The 12,229-nt window shown below is 35.5% G+C and overlaps 1 non-coding gene across 1 annotated transcript; it reads left to right on the top strand.

Annotated features, from left to right (window-relative positions):
• The first annotated feature begins 9,670 nt into the window (after window positions 1–9,670).
• Window positions 9,671–9,777, top strand: LOC121208758 (small nucleolar RNA R71). Its single transcript, XR_005903883.1, has one exon. It is a non-coding gene; the product is annotated as a small nucleolar RNA R71 (small nucleolar RNA).
• The last annotated feature ends 2,452 nt before the right edge of the window (window positions 9,778–12,229 follow it).

Raw genomic sequence — 12,229 nt, 5'->3', positions numbered from 1 at the left:
TTCTATCGGGTCGGATAGAGATCCGAGATTCACCTCACGATTTTGGAAGAAATTGCAAGAAGCTTTGGGTACCAAGCTGCATTTTAGCACCGCTTTTCATCCCCAAACCGATGGTCAATCCGAGCTGATAATTCAGGTACTCGAGGATATGCTGAGATGCTGCATCCTTGAGTTTAGTGGTTCATGGGAACGGTATTTACCTTTGATTGAATTCGCTTACAACAATAGTTTTCAATCAAGTATTAAGATGGCACCTTACGAGGCTTTGTACGGTCGTAAATGCCGTACACCATTGTTTTGGACCGAGCTCGGTGAAAGTAAAATTTTTGGAGTTGATTTGATTAAAGATGCCGAAGAGAAAGTAAAGGTAATCCGTGAAAGTCTGAAGGCAGCCACAGATCGTCAGAAATCGTATGCGGACTTGAAACGAAAGGACATTGAATATCAGGTGGGAGATAAAGTGTTCCTTAAAGTTTCGCCTTGGAAAAAGGTACTCAGGTTTGGCCGTAAGGGCAAGTTGAGCCCGAGATTCATTGGGCCGTACGAAATCTCCGAACGAGTTGGTCTGGTTGCGTATAGATTGATTTTGCCCCCTGAGCTTGAAAAGATTTACGACGTCTTTCATGTTTCGATGCTTCGACGCTATCGATCTGATCCATCGCACATAATTAGCCCATCAGAGGTTGAAATTCAAGCCGATATGAGTTATGAAGAAGAACCGATGCGTATCCTAGCTCGTGAAGTGAAGGAGTTGCGAAACAAAAGGGTTCCGTTAGTGAAGGTGTTATGGCTCAAACACGGGATCGAGGAAGCTACTTGGGAAACCGAGAGCTCGATGAAGGAACGATACCCAAACCTATTTACCGGTAAGATTTTCGGGGACGAAAATTTCTTAAGTGGGGGAGAGTTGTAACAGCCCAAAATTGACCCTAGTCGGGGAGTGGTTTTGGGACCACAAAACCGAGTCATAAAAATAATTAATTTCCATATTCTATGCTTATTCTGTGTGTACATGAGTATGTGGAAGTTTCATTCTCCAATTTTGCCAATTGCATGAGAAATTATTAAATAGGGATCGATATGAGACATGGTGAAAATATGATAGGCTAATTTAAAATGGTCTATTAATGCATGTTATGAAAATGATGGGTTTGCATGTCAAATTACCCAAAATTTGAGCTAGTGGTTGGCCATGCTATGGGTGGAAACATGTTGGGAACATGTTGGCTTAGTGAGGTATGTTAGAAAAAAATAAAATAAGGAGTATGGGTAATAAAGAAATGAAAACAAAAAAATGAGTGGTTGTTTCCCCCCCATTGCCGTGAGCTAAAGAAAGGAAAAGAAAAATTTTGTTCATCCTTTTTCATCCTCTTTTGACCGAAAAGTCTAAGGAAGGAGGAAGGAGTTCTTGCTTCATGTTTGGTTTGGAAGAGGATTAGGAGGAAGTTTGGCCATGCATGTAACTAGATTGAGGTATGTTTGATATTATTCTTTGAGATTCATGTATATTTTAAGTTGTAAGTTTGAAATCTACCTAGCCATGGTTCAAACCTTGTTAAATGATGGAGATGATATTCGGCCATGAATGTTACATTCTTGGTTGGTATTTTGATGTCCTTGGTGATGAGGTATGGAGATGGTTGACTTTGAGTGTTTGAACTAACTAAGGATCAAATAGATGCATGGGTACAAAGTAGGAAGAATCGGCTACTATGGTTGATACTAATGCCGAATGTGAAAATGTTATATTAAGTAATGTATGTGAATTGTGTTAATAATATGAAAAAAATATTTAGATGTATTATAATTGATAAAGTATTAAATCAAAAGTTGCTAAAATTGCCATTTCTTTAGCCGAATATGTGTTTGATCAATGAAGAATTTGTTGAAGAATATAGGTGAACTTGGTAAGAGTACTCGGCTTAGTGTATAAATGATATAAAGATTTTAGAAATTATTTTTGGTTAGGTGTATGTATGATTAGGTATATTCGGCCATATGAGTAAATATATAGATGATGTTAAATTTGATTATGTATAATGGGCCATATAGGGTACACATTGTGATATTAACTTTGATTCTCTATAACTGATCAAGTGGGTGATTAGTAAGGGTGATTGCCGAATATACTAACATACATATGCATGTGTAATTAGATTGTAAATATTAAGCAAGGCGGTTAAACTAGTTGATTTATTGATTAAGCTCAAGGAGTTAAAGGAGGAGAATCGAGCAAAGGCAAAGAAAAGATCATCGAGTAGCCGAGTTGGAACCGTCTTACCCAACACAGGTAAGTCATTAAGCATATCTTTGGTATTGATTTAAATGATCGTAATACCTATACCATTGTGTTTAATGAGATGAAATGTATACAAATGTATATGTAAGTAGAGATGAAATTTGTCGAATGTAAAAAGGAAGTGAAGCCTATAGAGTGGCTGGTTTTCGGCACTAAGTGTGCGGGCAATAAGTGTTCACGGTCATGAGATTGGCACTAAGTGTGCGGGTTTAAATTGTACAGCACTAAGTGTGCGAGTTTAAAGTACATGGCACTAAGTGTGCGCGGTTGATTATTAATCACTATGTGTGCGAACCCAATATATATTTTCTATAAATTATTTACATTAAGGGTGCGACTTTACCGAGTCAATTTTGGACAGCGAAAAAGGTAAGTACCTTGAGTTCATGGCTAATAGGCGCTATGTTTATATTTGGAGTTGAGCTTGGTAAGTTTTGAACCTATGTGACGATTATAGTTGAAGTCACGTACATAAGGTTCATTGTGGAATAGGTGAAAGTTCGTTTAATTGTATGATTATAACGAAAATAAAATGATGTATGAAAGGCCAATGTAGGACTTGGTATGAGATTGAACCATAGGGTTTAAGGAACTATGGTATAGTTTGGTATGGATGGAGTACTTAACCTCATTTCATTGTTTCCTGTTGTGATAATTTTATTAATGGATGGTTGTGGAATGCTTATGGCTTACTGAGTTATATACTCATTCGGTGTTTGCTTGTCACCTATTCTAGGTTTCTTGGACTCGTCTCTTTTTGCGTGATCGTGCCGTCGTCGAAGTCATCACACCGGCTAGCAACCTTTGGTATTTTCTTCTTAGTTGGTCTAAGAGATCATTTCGGCATGTATAGGCTAATATGTTTTGTTGAAATTTGGTATGTAAACTTTTAGCCATGCGAAAATGGCATAATGTTCGGTTGAATTTGGTTCTAATGTTGGGACGTAAGTCTTGGTAATACGATTTTTATGCCATATGTCATGGCTGATTAATTTTGGTGTTAAGATCCATGATATGGCAATAGAGTAGTAGGGAGATGTTTGACAATGATTAGCCTTTGGTATGGCTAGTCATGATTATAATTTTGTGATATGTATGATGAATTACTAGTTAGATCAATGAGAAATCACGAAATGGACATAGTTGCTTCAGTAACAGATGCTGGCAGCAGCAGTGACGTGGGATTGAAAAATTACAAAAATTAGTAGGAATGGAATTAAATAGTGAATAAATTATGTAATCGAAGCTCGATGAGTCTATTTTCATATAGAAGTAACAAAACAATCATATGGACAGTCTGTTAAGAGATATTCAGGTTCTCGTGAGTCAGGGCCAGAACAGTTTCTGGGTTCCCTGTTCCGACTTTGGAAATTCATTATAAATTAACCAGTGATAATTAGGAGCCATGCCATATATGTATAGATTCCTCTCTGAGTCTAGTTTCTATAGAAACAAACGGCATTAGTATTGAAGCACTGTACAGGGAGATATCCAGGTCGTAATGCGCAAAGGTCAGTGTAGTCGACCCCAGTAACATGGGAGACTTTGACTAATAAACTGTACTAATTTGCCCGACCAAAAATTCTAGAAAAAAATATGTAGATGGGCATATGAGTCTAGTTTCAGGGAAAATTCACGGAACTGGATTTCGAGTTCCAGAACTCAAGATATGATTTTTAAAGCAACTTGTACGCAGATTGGCAGCTAGTCTAAAAAAATTTTAATAAGTGGTTTGAAGTCTGTTAACACCTCGTGTTCGACTCCGGCGACGGTCTCGGGTTCGGGGTGTTACATATGGAGGGTGGTGGAAATTTCTCAATAACCTCAATTTTTGTTTTCTTGATGACATTCCCTTGCTACGAAATCTTATGTCCCAGAACAATACATTCATAGACCATGAAGTGACATTTCTCCCAATTAAGAACAAGGTTGGTTTCTTCACACTGACAAAGAACTAACTCCAAATTCTTTAAACAGTTTTCAAAAGTATCACCAACCACTAAGAAGTCATCCATAAAAACTTCTAAAAATTTCTCCACCATGTCCGAAAATATTGCCATCATGCAACGCTGAAATGTTGCAAGGGCATTGGATAATCCAAATGGCATTCATCGTAACACAAAAGTTCCATAAGGACATGTGAATGTGGTCTTTTCTTGATCAGTAAGAGTTATGACAATCTGGTTGTACCCTGAATAAGCATCTAGAAAATAATAGAAAGCTTTCCCTGCTAATCTTTCTAACATCTAGTCAATAAATGGTAGAGGAAAATGGTCATTCTTTGTTACTTTGTTGAGTTTTCGATAGTCCATACAAACACTCCATCCCGTGACAATACAAGTAGGAATGAGTTCGTTGTTATCATTGCTTACCACGGTAACACCTCATTTTTTAGGTACACATTGAATAGGGCTTACCCAAGAACTATCAGAAATTGGGTATATAATTCCAGCATCCAGCCATTTGATTATCTCCTTTTTGACAACTTTCTTCATAATGGGATTCAATTTTCTTTGCTGCTCGATAGATTTGCCATTGCAATCCTCTAGTAATATCTTGTGCATGCAGATTGCTGGAATGATTCCTTTGATATATGCAATTATCCACCCCAATGCCTTCTTAGATTTTTTTAAAACTTTCAATAATTGAGCCCTTTAATCTAATGTCAATGCCGTGGAAATAACTACCGGCAATTTGTTGTTATCTTCCAAGTAAGCATACTTTAGATGTACTGACAAAGACTTCAATTCTAATGTAGGAGGATCTTCTATGGATGGTTGAGAAGGTTTAAAAGAAAGGTTTGATAAATTTAATGATTCAAACTTCTTGCTTAGCTTCCATCAGTTCACCAAGCTTTTCAATTGTTTTTGCTTCAATTAAGTTAAATGAGTAATAAAATTATTGTGATAAAATTCTACAAATTCTTCATGAATTATTATGTCTTAATAGCATGACATTCTTTATCTATATCTACACATTTCATAGCATCGAAAACATTGAAGGTTATCTGCTGATCATTAACTCTCACAATTAATTCATCTTTTTGTTCATCAATTAATGTTTTACCAATTGCTAGAAAAGGTCCCCCAAGTATGATTGGAACCTTTTTATTAGCCTCACATTACAAAATAATAAAATTTGCGGGAAAAATAAATTTGTCAACTCTTAACAACACATCTTTTATTTTACCTTCTGGATGTGCATATGAACGATCAGCTAATTGCAATATGACAGTGGAGTCTCGCTTCCTGAAAACAGACATAGGCATTAAATTTACATTTACACCGAAGTCACATAATGCTTTGTCTACATAATGGTTTCCAATAGAGCAAGGTATAGTAAAACTCCCTAGATCCTTCAGTTTTTATCGCAATTTTCTTCTCAGCATTGCTATGCACCCTTCAATGAGAGCAACATTTTTGAACTCCCCTAACCTTCTCTTTTTTGATAAGATATCTTTCATGAATTTCACATAGTTGAGCATTTGCTTCAATGCTTCCACTAACGATATGTCGATATGTAATTGCTTCAAGATATCCAAGAATTTCTTAAATTGAAAATCTTGCTTAGATTTTTGTAAACATTGAGGAAAATGTGGTGGTTGCTTTTCTTCCATTTGTTGATGTTGTTTTGCCGTGGCATTTTTATTGACAATACAAGATGAATCTCTTTCAACATTTTTTTGGTTGCTCTTTTCTTTTGCAGCTACTTCATTACTGGTTCTGAATTCTTCTTATTTTTGAAATATGAACTTCTTTCTTCAATAGTGGTGTCATTAACAACTCCTGGTAATTGCGTACCACTTCTAAGTGTAATCGCTTTGCACTGTCTTTCCCTTGAGATCGTGAATTTTCGGTATCACTCGGCAGTGCTCTTTGCAGTCTTGAGCTTAAAGCTTTAGTAATTTCCCCCACTTGATTCTCTAAAGCTCTTAAAGATACAGGTTGACTTTGAATGATAGCATCGTTCTTGGCCATGTATTCCTTCAATAGATCTTCCATAGATGAAGAACTCGAAGCTAAATTTTGTTGAGCATTTTGCCTGGCATTGGTTGATTGTATCTAGGTGGTGCGCTCACAACATTCTATCGAATAGCATTGCTGGAATTTCCCACCCCTTGATTACTCCAACTGAAATTGGGATGTTTCTTCCACCCCGAATTATATGTGTTGGAATATGGGTTGTTGTTGTTGTGATTAAAATTTCCCATATAATAAAATAAGGCTGGATTCAATAGGCATTCATCAAAAACATGATCTTTTCCACAATAAGCACATGCTAACTCTACTACTTTCATTTCCTGCATGTAGCTGGTATTTTCAGTGTTTTAATCATATTCATTAAAGATGATACCTAAGCTGTTTTTAGTCGAATCGGAACAGTGATTTTGGAACCACAAATCCGATATTGAAAAATTATTCTAATATTATTTTTGGTATTTATAGCATGCTATTTGATATGTGTGAAAATTTTGTGAGCTAATTTTATCGATTGGTTGCTTAATTCGGTAAAAAAGACTAAATCGCATAAAGTACAAAAGTACTGTTCAAGTAGCTAAAGGTGTTTAATAGCTATGGTTTATTGAGGTAAAGGTCCTTATGTTATAATTAGACCATTATAAGGGTGAGTGGACATTTAAGGACATATAATTAGGTGTTTTTAAATGTTTTATTAATGGTTAATTATGTAAATTGAATATTAAACATAAAATAAATAAAACAAAGTTAAAATAAGTCTTAATATCATCATCTTCAACCGAAATTAAAAGAGAAAAAAGCCATGGGAGAGCATTTAGGGTTTGGCACACTCCTAGCTTGATTAAGGTACTATTTTAGCTCGGGTTTTGATGATTTCTATGTTTTTGAGATCGTTGCTTCGTATTCTAGCTAGCCTATACCTTAAAATTTGAAACTGTTAAAGATTTTGAGAGTTGCCATTGTTGAATCTATGTGTTCTTTGATGTTTAATGTTGAAATATGAAAGCTTGATGATAGTTTTACATGTTTTATTAACTGATTTTTGATAAAAATGTCAAAAATGGATTAAATTGAGAAAATGTGAAATGTAGTGGTTAAAAGTGTGAATAAATGAAAATTATGGGCAACTAGTGCACTATGATAATTCGGCTGGCAAGGGTTAGTCTTGAATTTCATTAATTTATGATTTTGTGTAATAAGAACTAAATTGTAAAAAATGTGATTTTAGGGGTAAATGTGTAAAATAGCCCTAATGTGTATTTTGGATTGAATTGAAATGAATAGATTATTGAATAAGTTAATTTTGGATATTATTAGATCAAGAAAAGCGAAATACAGATTTGGATAGGGGAAAAGATAAAGTTATCGACTGATCAACTCAATTCATTATTTTAGCATTCGAGGTAAGTTTGTATGTATTAAGCACTGTAATACTTGTGTTTTTAGTGCTTTGATATTGCATAAATTGTATATACGGGGCTACAGTTATGTTCAATGACAAATCGACTAAATATAGCATTTTGTGTGCGATTCGACATAGCTTCGGCTGAATATGGAACTTAGTGTGCGATTTGAGATATCTTCGGCTATGTACGGCAGTTAGTGTGTGAGACATTGAAAATGGCATTTAATGTGCAAGACATCGAGCATTGCACTTAGTGTGCGAGACATTGAAAATGGCACTTAGTGTGCTAGATATCGAGTATGGCACTTAGTGTGCAGAATATTGAGTATTCAATGGCATTCTGTGTATGCATAAACTTTTTATGGATTGGTACACGTATGTATATGTATATTATGAGCTTAAATTTGAAGAAGTTATAAAGTTTGTACAAGGTTTGTTAGTAATCTTGAAATTCATGATAAAATGTTTGGATTGATGAATGTTGTATTTGTGATTATTTAAGTTTATATCATACGAGCTTACTAAGCTGTAAAGCTTACTTTGTTTATTTTTCTATATCTTATAGTGATTTCAAAGCTAGATCAGATTCGGGGATCGTCGGAGAATATGTCACACTATCCAACCATCACATTGGTACTTTTGAGCTCTTGGTTTGGTCATATGGCATGTATAGGGACTATGGTCAATTTGGTTATATTTTGTTACTGAGTTTTGCCATTTGGGATAGCTTGTGAATGATTGTGTTTTGGTTTGTATTTATATAGTCATGAGATTTGGTTTAATTTGGTAGTTTGATTAAGTATATATAAGTGTGATTATGACTTAAAGTATGAGGTTTGTGGAATTTGTATTATGCTTGAGAATTGGAACAAAATGATGTATGTTTATTAATTGAGTTTAGATGTGTAAATGTCATTTCGTGAAGTGTTTATTGTTATTTGGAAATGGTTGATAAATTGATGATGTTTGTGATTGAGGTTTAAGCTAAGAAATGCTTAGATGAGATGGTATGAATTATGTTTGATTTTGTAGTTTTGGGTTGCCTATTATGCTTTTTTTTGTGTGCCATATGTGTAAATGTGGAAATGTATCAAATGGGGTTGGAAAATGGCTTGGTAAATAACCTATTTTTGTCCACACGGGCAGAGACATAGGTGTGTGTCTTAGTTGTGTGTGACATACAGTCATGTTGCACAGTCGTGTGTCCCCTGGTGTTGAAATTGAATTGAAGTCAGTATGCTCCACACGGTCTTACACATGGGCGTTTGACTGGCAATGTGGTACAAGCCAGTATACCCCCGTAATGGGCATATGGCTTAGCACACAAGCGTGTGACTTGGTCGAGTTGCATAAGTCAGTATACCCTACAGTTTTGGCACGGCCTAGAACATGGCCTAGCACACGGGCGTGTGTGGCCATTTCAAAGGGTACAGGGCTAGACACACGGGCGTGTGGTCGACCGTGTGACCCAAGTCACTATGTATGCCCTGTTTCCACACGGCCTAAGACACGGGCGTGTGAGCCTTGTTTACATGAAAAATTTCTAAGTTTCCAAAATTTTCGTATGATATCAGTTTAGTCCCGAACCACTTCTAAAGCATGTTTTAGGCCTCGTAGGCCCTTATAAGTGACAATATGATTGTGTAGAATGATTTATGAGAATGATCAATTGTTGTTGCGTAAATGGATGCTTTTTGTTTTAAATTGATCGGTAATACCTCGTAACCCTATTCTGACATTAAATACGAGTGAGGGGTGCTACAGTTAGGAAAGTAATTGCATTAAGTTCCATTGCTCTAGCAACTTTTTTTTCCAGTCTCTACTCTTGTAGTAGGGTATTGATAATCATTGTTTGTTATCCTTTCCAGAATTTCATATACCTTATTATATGATTTATCGATCAAAGTCCCATTAGCAGATGCGTCAACCACCATTATTTTATGTCCATTCAATCCATTGTAAAACATTTCCACTTGCATCCGATATTGAAAACCATGCATTGGGCATTTTCTAATTAACTCCTTGTATTGCTCCCATGCTTCGTATAATGTTTCATCCTCAGATTACCAAAAGGACGTAATATCGTTCCCCAATTTGGCATTCATGTTTGAAGGATTATATCTTAGTATAAACCTCTTACAAAGTTCATTCCAAGATGCCACCATACCTGACGACAATGTATTTAACCATGCTCTAACATAATCTCACAATGAATAAAGGAATAACTTCAGTCTTAGGGCATCTTCAGGAACACCCTGCTGCTTGAATGAATTACAAACTTCCAAAAAGAGTCTTAAGTGCAACCGTAGATCCTTAGTAGGCAAGCCACTAAACTGCCCTACAGTTTGTAACATGAGAAACTTCATCGACTTTGACTCAAAATCTTGAGCTTGAATATACGACCTGACAATTCCTAGATTCAGGTCATCCAACATTGACAATACATGTTCTCTGATGGGTCTGTCTCTATCATTTATTATTGATGTAATGGCTCTTTTCTAACTTGATCATTTCTAATTCTTTCTATTTCTTGCAGTTCTTTTTCCCTTCTTTTCAAGGTTCTCTCAATTTCTGGATCAAAAGAATACTCTTTAGTTACAAAACTATCTCTTCTCATGCACCAATAAAAATCTTGAAAAAAAATTTAAAACAACTAATTAAGCTAAACTAACAAAATTAAAGAGGTAATAACACACCAAATTTTCACCAATATTGCTTTGCCAATCTCCAGCAATGGCGCCAAAAACTTGTCGGGTGTAATGTGTAATGCGAATGTGCAAGTATACACGTAGAATAAAGTAATAAAGTGTTGAGTGAGTATCGTCTCCACAGGGACTAGAATTGATTAAAATAATTGGTTACAGTATTACTTATGAAATTTATTAATTAAACTGTGCAAAAGAAATAGATAACAAATTGATAAAGAGACTTAATGGATGGATTAATAAAATCAATTATGAATGAAAATATGCTAAGATAATTGACAAGTTGTGGCAATTCTCAAAGACTAAGTGGGGAGAATTTTTACTGTTGAATGATAAAGGTTGGAATTACTTAGGTGTTATTTTTATATCATAATAATGCTATGGCAAAATATTGACCATTCTACTGATCAAGGATTCACTACTGCAATCTATTTTTTTCAAAAGCCAAACCTTGAGCTATAATTTTGAGTTTTTTTATGTCTACAGAACTCAATAATGATACCCAAACTGTTCTTCCTTTCCCTGTACAGATCGTAACTTCTATGTTTAGAGTGCTATAAATATTCTTTCGAATATTCGCATGTATCAACCGATAATAATCCAATCTATTTAATCTTTTCAGAATTAAATAAGATCTAATAACATACCATAAAATAATCTATCTAAAGCTTGCTTGCATGCATTTAAAAGAATCATAAATTGAATGAAACAATAATTTACTCAAAATTAGACCATGGCTTTAAAAGATAACAAAAATTCACTCATATAATTCCAACCCAATGAGATTTAGCTCATGGGTTAGACATTCAAATCCAAAACAAAACCATTTAACATCATCATTTAAGTTTATTCATTTAAAGTCCAACTTTCACTTTAATAATGAGATTTGATGCAAAACCAAGGGTAGATTTTTCTTCCCCTTTCTGGCTTCTATGACTTTTCTCTTTTTTTAGTTACTACACCCTCCTTTATTTTCTCTGAAATTTTCCATGAAAATCTGATGCAGAGAGAAAATTGCTCTCTAATTCTCTCTCTTTCAAAATCCTCTTTGTTTTATTTTCTCTTTCTTCCTTTATAAGGTATGTCCCTCCCTCATAGCACACACCTTTTGCTTCCTTTTTTTCAGGGTGGTTTATCTGGTACAAGTACAGTTGGCTGAAAGTGACGTGGACTGAGTGTTGCGTCATCTTTCTGGAATTGCCATGGCATTCTTGTTGGCAATCTAACCAACAATTTGCCATGGCAATATTTCACTTCCTTCATTTTCCTACTCTTGAGATAGTTTTGATTGAAAATGACCATTTTAAGAGGTTCCATTTTGGGCTCAATTGAGAGATTCAGGTTTATTTAGTGGCCCACAATATAGAGTTCTTTGATGAGCTTGTGGAAAAAGCCAAGGCTGTGGATGAAACTTTGGCTGAGCCAGCTCGTTTTGTGGTGGCTAAAATTGGTAAGAAGGCTTCCAATGGTGCTTCTAGATGTCTACCCAGGAGGAGGCATGATAATTACAACTTTGGTAGGGGTGCGAGACGTGGGTCTCGACCGAATTAGTCTAAACAATAGAGTACTATTGTAACTAGCATTGGTGGTTCGACTAGTTGTTCTATATGGCCGCTTTATGCTCATTGTGATCGTAGTCATCTTGGAGAGTGTCATAAGTTGATAGGTAGATGTTATAAGTGCTTTGGGACTATCCGAATAGAATAGATGTATCACAGACTCAAAGTTCGGCAACTACTACTGCACTTGCTAGGGGTTGTAGTCGCGGTAGAGTTAATGGGAGACCAGTTGGGTAGCGGAATGTTTCTCATACAATAGCCTCACAGGTTGAGTCTAGAGGTCT

This window comes from Gossypium hirsutum, chromosome A10 (genome assembly GCF_007990345.1).
Source record: "Gossypium hirsutum isolate 1008001.06 chromosome A10, Gossypium_hirsutum_v2.1, whole genome shotgun sequence".
In the NCBI taxonomy this organism is placed as follows: Eukaryota; Viridiplantae; Streptophyta; class Magnoliopsida; order Malvales; family Malvaceae; genus Gossypium; species Gossypium hirsutum.
Note: the sequence above shows the minus strand (reverse complement) of the source record. Positions and strands in the feature narration are given on the sequence as shown.